Below are 11,097 nucleotides of genomic sequence, written 5' to 3' on the forward strand. Positions count from 1 at the left end.
ACCGGATTAAATCCCATATTATAATATTGATCTTATTAAGAAACTAAAATGTACAATTTATTGTTAATTTCAGTTTGTGGGTGAAGCATATTCTGTTTTGTTTTATGGTGTATATTCTAGTTATTTTGATATCGATATCTAATTTGTATTCCACAACAGAATATTCCTTTGCTATCTGTCACCTAAGAATCAATTAAGAAAACAGAGAAAACAAAAATAATCAAGATTAATTACGAAATATTACGGCAAAATTCAATTATTTTTCAATTCTGAAATTTATCGATTTTTAGATTAATCTTGTTAACCTTGATTAATTGCAATTATATTTTACACTTTTCAAGTTTTATTTTTAGTTGCATATCATTCAACGATTTTTGACATAATGCCATAAATACACAAACATGCATACATTGCGAAACCCGATACATCAACACAGACTCATTCGCACACTGGCTCCCTTACGTATACTTACATACACAATGTGTATGTATATGTTAATAATATTCTCACTATATGTCATACATGATCGATTGCTTAGACACATAGATACCCCATTATATATATATATATATATATATATATATACACCTATACATAATATATATATATATATACACACACATGTATATGTACATATATATATTGTATATATAAGTGTGTGTATATATATGTATGCATAAATATGTATATATATATATATGAAATATATATATATGTATATACATATATGCATATATATTTATATATGTGTATATATATGTGTGTGTGTGTGTTTGTGTGTGTGTGATGCAGAGCGAGAGGGGAAGGAGAAAGGGCGATACATAGGAATATGCGTTTATCTTTGTCTCGCTTTATTTTCCCTACTTTTCTGCCTACACCCATATAGACACACAAGCACATATACACATACACACACATACAACCACACACGCAAACACACACACTATTACATACGTCAGGTTTCTATATACGTATGTAAAGAAATCTTATTACGCCGAAGTGCGTCTGTGTGGTTTTGTGTGAGTTGCCTTGTGTGTATGTGCTCGTGTGTGCGTGCATATGTGGACGTATGTATTTCGGTATAGTTATTCTTGTCAGCAAAGCAAAATAGGAAATAATTCTTTATTTGGTAAAACATACTTAAACTAATGTTACTTCTTGAAAGGATGCTATTTTCTCTTACATACTTACAACTATTTAGATCCAACATATTTAAGAATAAAACGTCTAGATATACTTACATACAAAGATGCAGGCAAACGCGGTAACACATGCACTCACTTGCACTCACATGCACTCATATATACACACACACACACACGTACACACACGCTTACACAAAACAACACACAAACACATATGTAAAGTAGCTTTTCTTTTAGACGTATATTAAAAGCACGAATGTGTTCTACGTCTGACATTTTTCTGTCAAAAATATTCTCTGTCCTGTGTTTGGGACAATAATTTCCAGTTTTTATTATTCACGTTTTAAGCAGTCATTATTTTATATTTTGTATGACATTAGCGTTGATTCATAATCCTGTATGTCCTGCAGGCTGAATACGAACAGTCAATATTTTCCCCTTCAATTTGTACGTCATTATTTATCTATTAATTTATATTTGTGGTTAGTCAATATCGTCCCTGTTTACGCGATAGCAATGCGCTATGTTATGAGTATTGCATCCAACATAACTCGTAATGTTGTTATATTTAACTGGGATCTTTTCGGTTTGAACGGCAGTTTTTTCTAGCGGGGTCATATGAAATTGTCACCCATAATTATGACCCTAGTATCGATCTATTGCATTTCAATCTGTTTTAGGGTTGGGGTTAGTTAGAGTTAGGGTTAGTTAGGGTTAGGGTTAGGTGTGGGGGAAGGGTATCTTTTTTCTTCACAAACGTAAATAAACTCAATCTGATTCTTAAACGAGGGACATATTCATACGGTACAGAATGTTTTTTACCTCACTAAATATCAGTGATTGGTTGACATTGCAGAAATTGAAGAAAAAAAAACAACAAATATCTTACAAACTATTGAATTTTCTCAATAAAGCCAAGAGAAAAAGATGTTTTATAAACACAGTCTACCAGTATATGAAGTTTAAAATTTTTTAGTTACCTAGAAATTATTTTAAAAACTGCCGTTCAAACCGAATTGATCCTTTCGTGCGTGTAAATCCGTAAAAAAAAAAACTGCTAATAATTACTGGCATTTGTAAAATGACTGCAAAGGTGAAAACTGTAAATTCAACGACTCTAACTGTAATAATACTCGTTCATGAATGACACACTACCATCGGTTTACTACCTCTTTATCATATATAGCAATTTTAATGAACTAAACTAGATAACTATTTTTTGGTAGATCAACATCTGTTAGCAACATAACGATATTTTGAACAAAATCACCATGGAAATATACGACTAACGGAAACACTGGTGTGTTATTTGAAATAAACACGCGCACACACACGCACGCCCACACATATATGTATATATACACACACATATATCATATATATATATATATATAATATATATATATTATATATATATATATATACATATATATATATGTATATTATATATATATTATATAATATATATATATTATATGTATATATATATATATATATATATATATGATATTTATATGTATATGTGTATATATATACATATATTATATATATGTATATTGGCCTGAATGTCTCTCCCCACCGGACATAAACATGAAACACAAACACTTCATGTCCATAATACAAGACATATGTGACAAATATGTCCCAGTGTGCAGGGCCGCACACACAAGAACAAAAACAGGATCCCTAGAGAAAGGAGGATTCTTATGAGACGACGGACAAGAATTGCAAACCGCCTGAGCAATCACACCAAAATTGGTGAGAAGTCTCGGCTCGAAAGAATGCTAATGGAAACTGAGAAAAGTCTACATCAGTCCCATGAAAAGGAGAGAGCAGATAAAGAGCTTGGTAATAGAAGATATAAAACAATCAAACCTAAAGCTTTCTTTAAGTTTGCCAAAGAGACAGCCACAGTGCACTAGAGAATAGGACCTCTCTTCCAAAAAGATGGCTCTCTCACAGGAAATCCCACGAGGATAAGTGAAATACTGAACGAACAGTTCCAAAGTGTGTTCACTACACCTCTAGGACACAGGCAAGTAAACAACCCAGAAGAATTCTTTGCCACTTTACCCGCGGCCAAAGAGACAAAAATTGAGTACATCAACATCGAAGATGATGATATCACACTAGCCATTGATGAGATTGACACAAACTCAGCTGCTGGACCTGATGGATTCCCAGCGATCCTTCTCAAATCATGCAAACGAGCCCTTGCAAAACCGCTACAGCTTCTTTTTCAGAGCTTTCTTGCAAGTGGTAAGCTCCCAGTCAAATTGAAAGAGGGGGTATATGCCCTATCCATAAGGGAGGTAGCAGAGCAGATGCTAAAAATTATAGGCCTATCTCTCTGACCTCCACACATCAGCAAAGTCATGGAACGAATAGTCCGTAAGAAACTAATCATGTTCCTTGAAGAAAATGACTTGCTGTCTGACACCCAGCATGGATTTCGACCAGGTAGAGGCTGCCTAACACAGCTCCTGCAACATTATGACTGGGTGTTGAAACAGCTACTAAATGGCTCAAATGTGGATGTAATATATCTCGACTTTGCAAAAGCCTTTGATAAAGTCGATTATGGTATGATCTGTCACAAACTGCGTGGTCTCGGCATAGGCGGGAAACTTGGAGAGTGGCTGCACAACTTCCTAAAAGACAGAAAACAGGCAGTTGTGAGCAATGGAGCCACCTCCAAGGAAACGCAAATAACAAGCGGTGTCCCACAGGGCACTGTCTTGGGGCCACTGATGTTCATAGTGGCCCTTTCAGACATGCCTTCAGTTGCTACGATGACCACCCTTGCTAGCTATGGCAGATGACACAAAAGTCTCCCACGCAATACAAAACCCTGAAAATATTGCGCATCTGCAACATGAGCTGGACACAATATACAGGTGGGCTGAGGACAACAACATGCAGTTTATGCAGGTAAGTTCCAGGCCCTGCGCTACTGGCACACAAAGGTAAATGACGTGAAGACTGGATACACTGGCCCAGGAGAATTGCAATCCCTGAGTCAAAATCAGTGCGTGACCTGGGCATTGACATGAGCAATGATGCATCTTTCCAAATGCATATTGCTAATCTGGTGATGAAATGCAGACGGCTAGCTGGATGGATTCTCCGAACTTTCAGAACAAGAGAGAAGGAGACAATGATGGTCCTATGGAAAACATTCGTCCTCAGCGCTTGGACTACTGCTCCCAACTTTGGTCACCACACATATAAAGCTAACAGCAGAACTCGAAGCATTTCAGAGAAGCTACACTAAGAAAATCGTCTCAATGCAAATATCAGCTACTGGAAAGACTGAAGGTATTAAACCTCTTCTCCCTAGAGCGGAGGCGGGAGAGATATGCGGTGATATACATCTGGAAAATCCTGGATGGTCTTGTCCCAAACTTTGGCATCAAATTACTCCAACCGCAGAACGGGGCGCCACTGCATGGTGCCAAGGATTCCAACATCACCATCAAAATACAGGTCCAGATACTGCAACAGCTTGGGTTTCAGAGGACCACAGCTCTTTAACATCCTCCCTAAATGCCTGAGAGACTTACATGGTGTGGATGTGGGTTCTTTAAAACTAAACTGGATCTCTTCTTGTTGGAGTCCCAGATGAGCCTACCTCACGACAGGAGACGCGGATGCGGGCAGCAGCATCGAACTCCCTTGTTGATCAAGTGCCACGTATCAGAGGTGGATTGACAAATTAGTGTAGCTCATTCAGCGGTGGTGCCCCAGCATGGCCGTGGCCTTCGGGCTAAAACATTTTTAAGGATTTAAGGATTTAAGGATATATACATATATTATATATATATATATATATCCATGTATATATATATATATATATATATATATATATATATTTCTTTATATGTTTATGCATATATATATATATGTGTGTGTGTCTGTGTGTGTGTGTGTGTGTGTTCCAAAGAAAGATGTATGTCCAAAGACGAGTATTTTACACTGTCATGAATTCGAATACCGCCGCTTGTTTCTTTCTATTCTGCAAAACATATAACATACGCCACCTCTTTATCTAAAACATGACTATAAATTTTCTCGACGCTTGCATTGTTGCTCAGTATCATTGAATGTTTTGTTGTGTTTTAATTAGGTATCAAATAGTGTTGATTCTGTAGTCACAGAGACAATTAACCCATGAGTCATTTATTTTTGTAATCCCATAGAAAAAAAAAAGACATTTAGCTTCATCAGAGTGTACACTTACCAAAGGAAAGTTAACAATGAAGAACTGAAATGCGTAATCTAATAAGCTTATCGAATATCCTTGTTTTGCTTTAATTCGGGGTACTGATATTAATTTCAATTAATTTACCTTGCCATTGTTTGAAGACTTATTTTAATAACATTGAATGATTTCAATCTGTAAGAGATTGTGATGATTTCAAAAGCTATGAAGAAATATTTGGTCTATGGTTAAGAAATACATTAACTAAGTATATCGAAACAGTAACGTACCATAAAAGTGGACACATTTCTGTCTGTTCACAATGAAAAAAAAATGCAATTGCTTTATGTGCAATGTCGAATTAACTTTTCAAAAAGAGTTGAGAAACGAGTGTTTATTAAATGTACATTGCGTTACAACTTTATTCTCCAGTCTATTCTTTTTACATCACCAACACCCATCCTACTACTACTACTACTACTACTACTACTACTACTACCACCACCACCGCCACCACCACCACCACCACTACTACTACTACTACTACTACAAATAATAATAATACCACCACCACTACTACTACTACTACTACTACAAATAATAATAATACCACCACCACTACTACTACTACTACTACTACTACTACTACTACAAATAATAATAATAATACCACCACCACCACCATCACTACTACTACTACTACTACTGCTGCTACTACGACTACTACTACTACTACTACTTCTGCTGATGCTGTACTACTACTACTACTACTACTACTACTACTGCTACACGAGCGATTGAAATCCTACACACTATTTGAAGTTTCGTGGGCGTTCATTTTGCTAGAGATTTGATGAGAAAGACAGCAGATGTTAAAATAAATTCTAAATAGTTACTAGTTCTTTAGGTGTTCGTCGGTCAGCTGGAGTCACGTAGTCGTAGTGTTAGCAAAGAGTCATTTAGAGTTATTTATCTTCAATAAATGACCGCAGCTGACATATAGACCTGAAGGCATCTACAGAGATTTATGAACTCCATTCAAATCCCGTCCCCACTCCAACCATCTAACAAGAAATATGCGCCCTACAGGCCCCCGCACTTTAAGTAGCTGAATCAAAGTATTAGATGTGTGTGTGTGTGTGCGTGCGTGTCTGTGCGTGCCTGTATATGTGTATGTGTATATGTATGCGCACATAAAATGTATGTCATGATATATACATATATATATTATATATATATAATATATATATATATATATATATATATATATATTACACAGTAAATAAATTACAGACATGGACAAGAACATGAAAACACCACATAGACGACACAAGAACACAGAAGACGGGACATTCGAAGCCCTCAGTCATCAGTCAAAAACCAGATCATCTTAGCAATTTCGGCTGATTAATCTTGAGATTGCTCCGATATGGCCAGCCCGCCAAGGGAAATCTAAGCCAAGCGCATTAGATCCTCTGGAAGAAAGCTTCGAATGTATACAACACTGAGGACGGAAAACGAACGAATACACGAACAAAAATACAGAATACGTGACACAATAAGAATACAAAAACGTAAAAACAATAACGGTAAAAATAAAAAATAAAAAATAAAAAATAAACAACAAAACAAAACCAGGACGTAGGACAAGGGTCTTTCGACAGGACGAGTTGAGTATGGGGCTGGCTTGTGAAGTTGTGCCTAAAGGCCGCAGGGAGACGAAAAAATACGTGTTGCTTCTGCGACTGCTGGAACGAAAAGAGCGCTCAACAGCGGCTAGCGGTCAAGTGAGAACAAAAGACAGGAATATACTATATATATATATATATATATATATTATATATATATATATATATATATATATCTATATATATATATATATATATATATATATATATAATATATATATAATATATAATATTTATATATATATATATTATGTTATAAATCCAAACAAGAAAGCACAAAAAAAAAATACAACAACGCGAGGACGTGGAACAAATATAGTATTATTGGACGCTCAGGAAAGAAGGAAAGTGTGGGTGTGCATGCGTATGTATACGTATGACCTGATGATTTTCTCGATTCCAGATTTATTGATCCAACCCCTTACTTGGGGGCTTTATGATGATCCTTATAGCGACACATATTGAAGACCAGTAGATACAAGACAACACACTAAACGGCTAAATTATATCTGTGAACAATTGTGTAGCAACGTCAACTCCTGTTGTTCCCCTACCTCAAGCACCCCATGGTACAAGATGTGCCTATAATCCAGAAAGGTTTATGTTTTTCGTAAAGTTAATAATGTGCTGAATTCCTCATGCTTTTTGTCTTTTTTACTTTATTCTTTTTCTCTTTTGCTCTTTTAGTTTTTTCAGTCATTTGACTGCGGCCATGCTGGAGCACCGCCTTTAGTCGAGCAAATCGACCCAGGACTTATTCTTTGCAAGCCAGTACTTATTTATCGGTCTCTTTTGCGAACCGGCTAAAGTTACGGGGGCATAAAACACACCAGCATAGGTTGTCAAGTGATGTTGAGGATAAAAAAAGACACACAAACATACTACACACACACACACACCACACACACGCGCGCAACCACACACACATTAATACATATATATATCATATAGATATATATATATATATATTATATATATATATATATATAATATATATATAAATATTATATATAAAATATAATATAAAAAATACAAAATGCGGACAGGAACGCAAAACATTCAAATAGACGATACAAAAAACGGACGGGTCATTCGAAGCCGCTAATCTTCAGTCAAGAACCGGATCATCCTCGCAATTTCGGCTGATTAATTTTGAGATTGCTCCGATCTGGCCAGCCCCAAGGAAAAAACTAAGCTACGAGCATTAGATTTCTTGGAAAAAAGATCGAATGTATACGAAACAAGGACGGAAAAACGGACGATGTTACACGAATATAAATACAAAAAACAAAAAGTAATATGAATATAAATACAAAAAACAATAATAATAATAATAACAGGACAAAAACAACAGGCGTCTTTCGACTTTATACAGTTCAACTTAGCTGGCGTATTTGAAAAATAATGCCTTTCGGCAGACGAACAGATCGGTGTTGTCGTGGCGCTGGTCAGAAGCCGAAAGGCTATAGTTGACAGGCTGTCACGTGAGAAGAGAAGAGAGAGAAACGGGCTTCTTTCAGTTTCCGTCTACCAAATCCACTCAGAAGACTTTAGTCGGCCCGAGGCTATAGTAGAAGACACTTGCTCAATGTGCCATGCAGTGGGAATGAACCCGGCACCATGTGTTTGGTAAGCAAGCTAATTACCACACAGCCACTCCTGCAAATTTTCATTCTTACACCAATTCTTCTTAATGTAAAAGCACAGTTACTGTAACTCTCTCAGAAGTTTTCAAGTTTACAAACGCAAATGAAACAAATTTGTAAACTGTAACTTTCTTATAAACAAACAAATATCAAATTCTGTTTAAACAAATTATCGATTCTTTTATTTAATTTGTGATCCATCGTGTGATTACAAACAAGCACCTGATAGTAATTAAACATAAAAACACACACACATACATACATATATATATACACACATACATATGCACATATATATACATATATATATGCGTATAGTTGCACATAATAATGCATATACATACATGTATACATACATACACACACATATATACATATTATATATATATATATATGTATATACATATATACATACATACTTATATATATATATATATATACATACATACTTATATATATATATATATATATGAATGTACACTACATACGCGCGTGCACACACACGGATACATGTATAAGCACACATACACGTACACACAATAAATATATTCACATACAAGTATGTGTCTGTATTTAGGCATGTGTGTGTATATGTTTGTTTGTGTGCGTGTGTGTGTGTGTGTGTGTGTGTGTGTGTGTGTGTGTGTGTGTGTGTGTGTGTGTGTGTGTGAGTCGGTTCGTATTTGTGCTTGTACAGAAACTCGTACTCGCAATCACATGTATGAACCTAAGCGTATGCACTAATTTACGAATGAATTCATTGAGTTAATACATACATTCTCTCTCATTAAACTAAAATGCAACTATAGTCTGCTGTGCTTATTAATATCCAATTAAATATACAGACATGTCAGAATTAATGTTCATTTCTTAAAATTTAATAAGTTAATTAAGTGACTTGTCATAGAGCATTACACCAAAAATGTAATGAATTTCACAGAAGAAACATTTAAACAGAAACATGTCTATAAGCAGTGCCTCGTTACTATCTTACGTGGTCGTGAATGTATGTCTATGTATGTATATAATTTAAGATGACAGCTATCTATCTATCTATCTATCTATCTATCTATCTATCTATCTATCTATCTATCTATCTATCTATCTATCTATCTATCTATCATCTATCTTTCTATCTGTCTGAGTCTGCGTGAAACATGTAAGCACATATACATATATATATATAATATTATATATATATATATATATATATATATTATATATATATATATATATATGATGCTTACATCTTCATGGATCTTTGCATAAGCCAGTGTATATGCATCATACAACCTACGCGAGGACGTTCTACCAACCCATATCCGTTACAGATTATATTTAATTCTTTTCTCGCTGTATTGCGCGTTTGTTTCATTTTTGCATCTGTTATTTTATTATTGATCTTCCTTATGAATGGCGCTGTATCCTTTAATTTGTTGCTTTTCTTTACACGAACTGAGAAAATTCATTGCGGAACTGTTATTTAACGAATTACATCAATTTACTACGCGAAGAAGAGACACATCTGCACATTCAGATGTTCCTGAACCAGTTGTTAAGTATCCTACACGCGAGAAATCGATGCTAGATGGGTCGAAAGAATTATAGTGGTAAATAAAAATTCTCGTATCATCCATCATCCTTCTCTCACTAACCAAATACATAACGAACACTGTGAAAATGATCGGGCTATACATGTGAGCTACCAGGTATAAATCATTCATCTTATAATAATAGTAATAGCAATAATAATAATAATAATGATAATAATAACAATAATAATGTATATATATATATATTGTTTCTCTTCGTGTTTCTTTTCTGTGTATCTTTCTGTTGAAGAGCGTAGGCTCGAACGTAAAGACTTGTTTTATTTCTATTCCTGAGCGCCATACTATAATTGTTTTTCTTTGTACTCCACCTGCTTCGTCTTTTGTTTATTTTCGTAATGCTTCCTATTATATATATAACAATATATATATAACAATATTATATATATATATATATTATATAACACGACGGGTTTCTTTCAGTTTCCGCGTATTAAATTCACTCACGAGGCTTTGGTTGGCCCGAGGCAATAGTAGAAAACGTTTGCTCAATATACCACGCAGTGGGACTGATCTCGGAATCATATGGCTGTAAAGCAAACTTCTTTCCACACAACCACGACCGCACATATATGAATATACATATCTCAGTGTGTATAAGTGTGTATATGTGCGTGTGTCTGTGTCTGAGTGTGCGTGCGTATGTATGCATGTATGTATGTATGTATATATATAGATATATATATACATATATATAATTTATGAGTGAAACAGAAGATAGATTTGGAACTAGTCTTTATTCATCACGACGATCGTTTCGACTCGTGCTGAGGCTGTCTGTTATGGGTATGATTTGGGACATGTAAA

This window comes from Octopus sinensis, linkage group LG8 (assembly GCF_006345805.1).
Source record: "Octopus sinensis linkage group LG8, ASM634580v1, whole genome shotgun sequence".
NCBI lineage: Eukaryota > Metazoa > Mollusca > Cephalopoda > Octopoda > Octopodidae > Octopus > Octopus sinensis.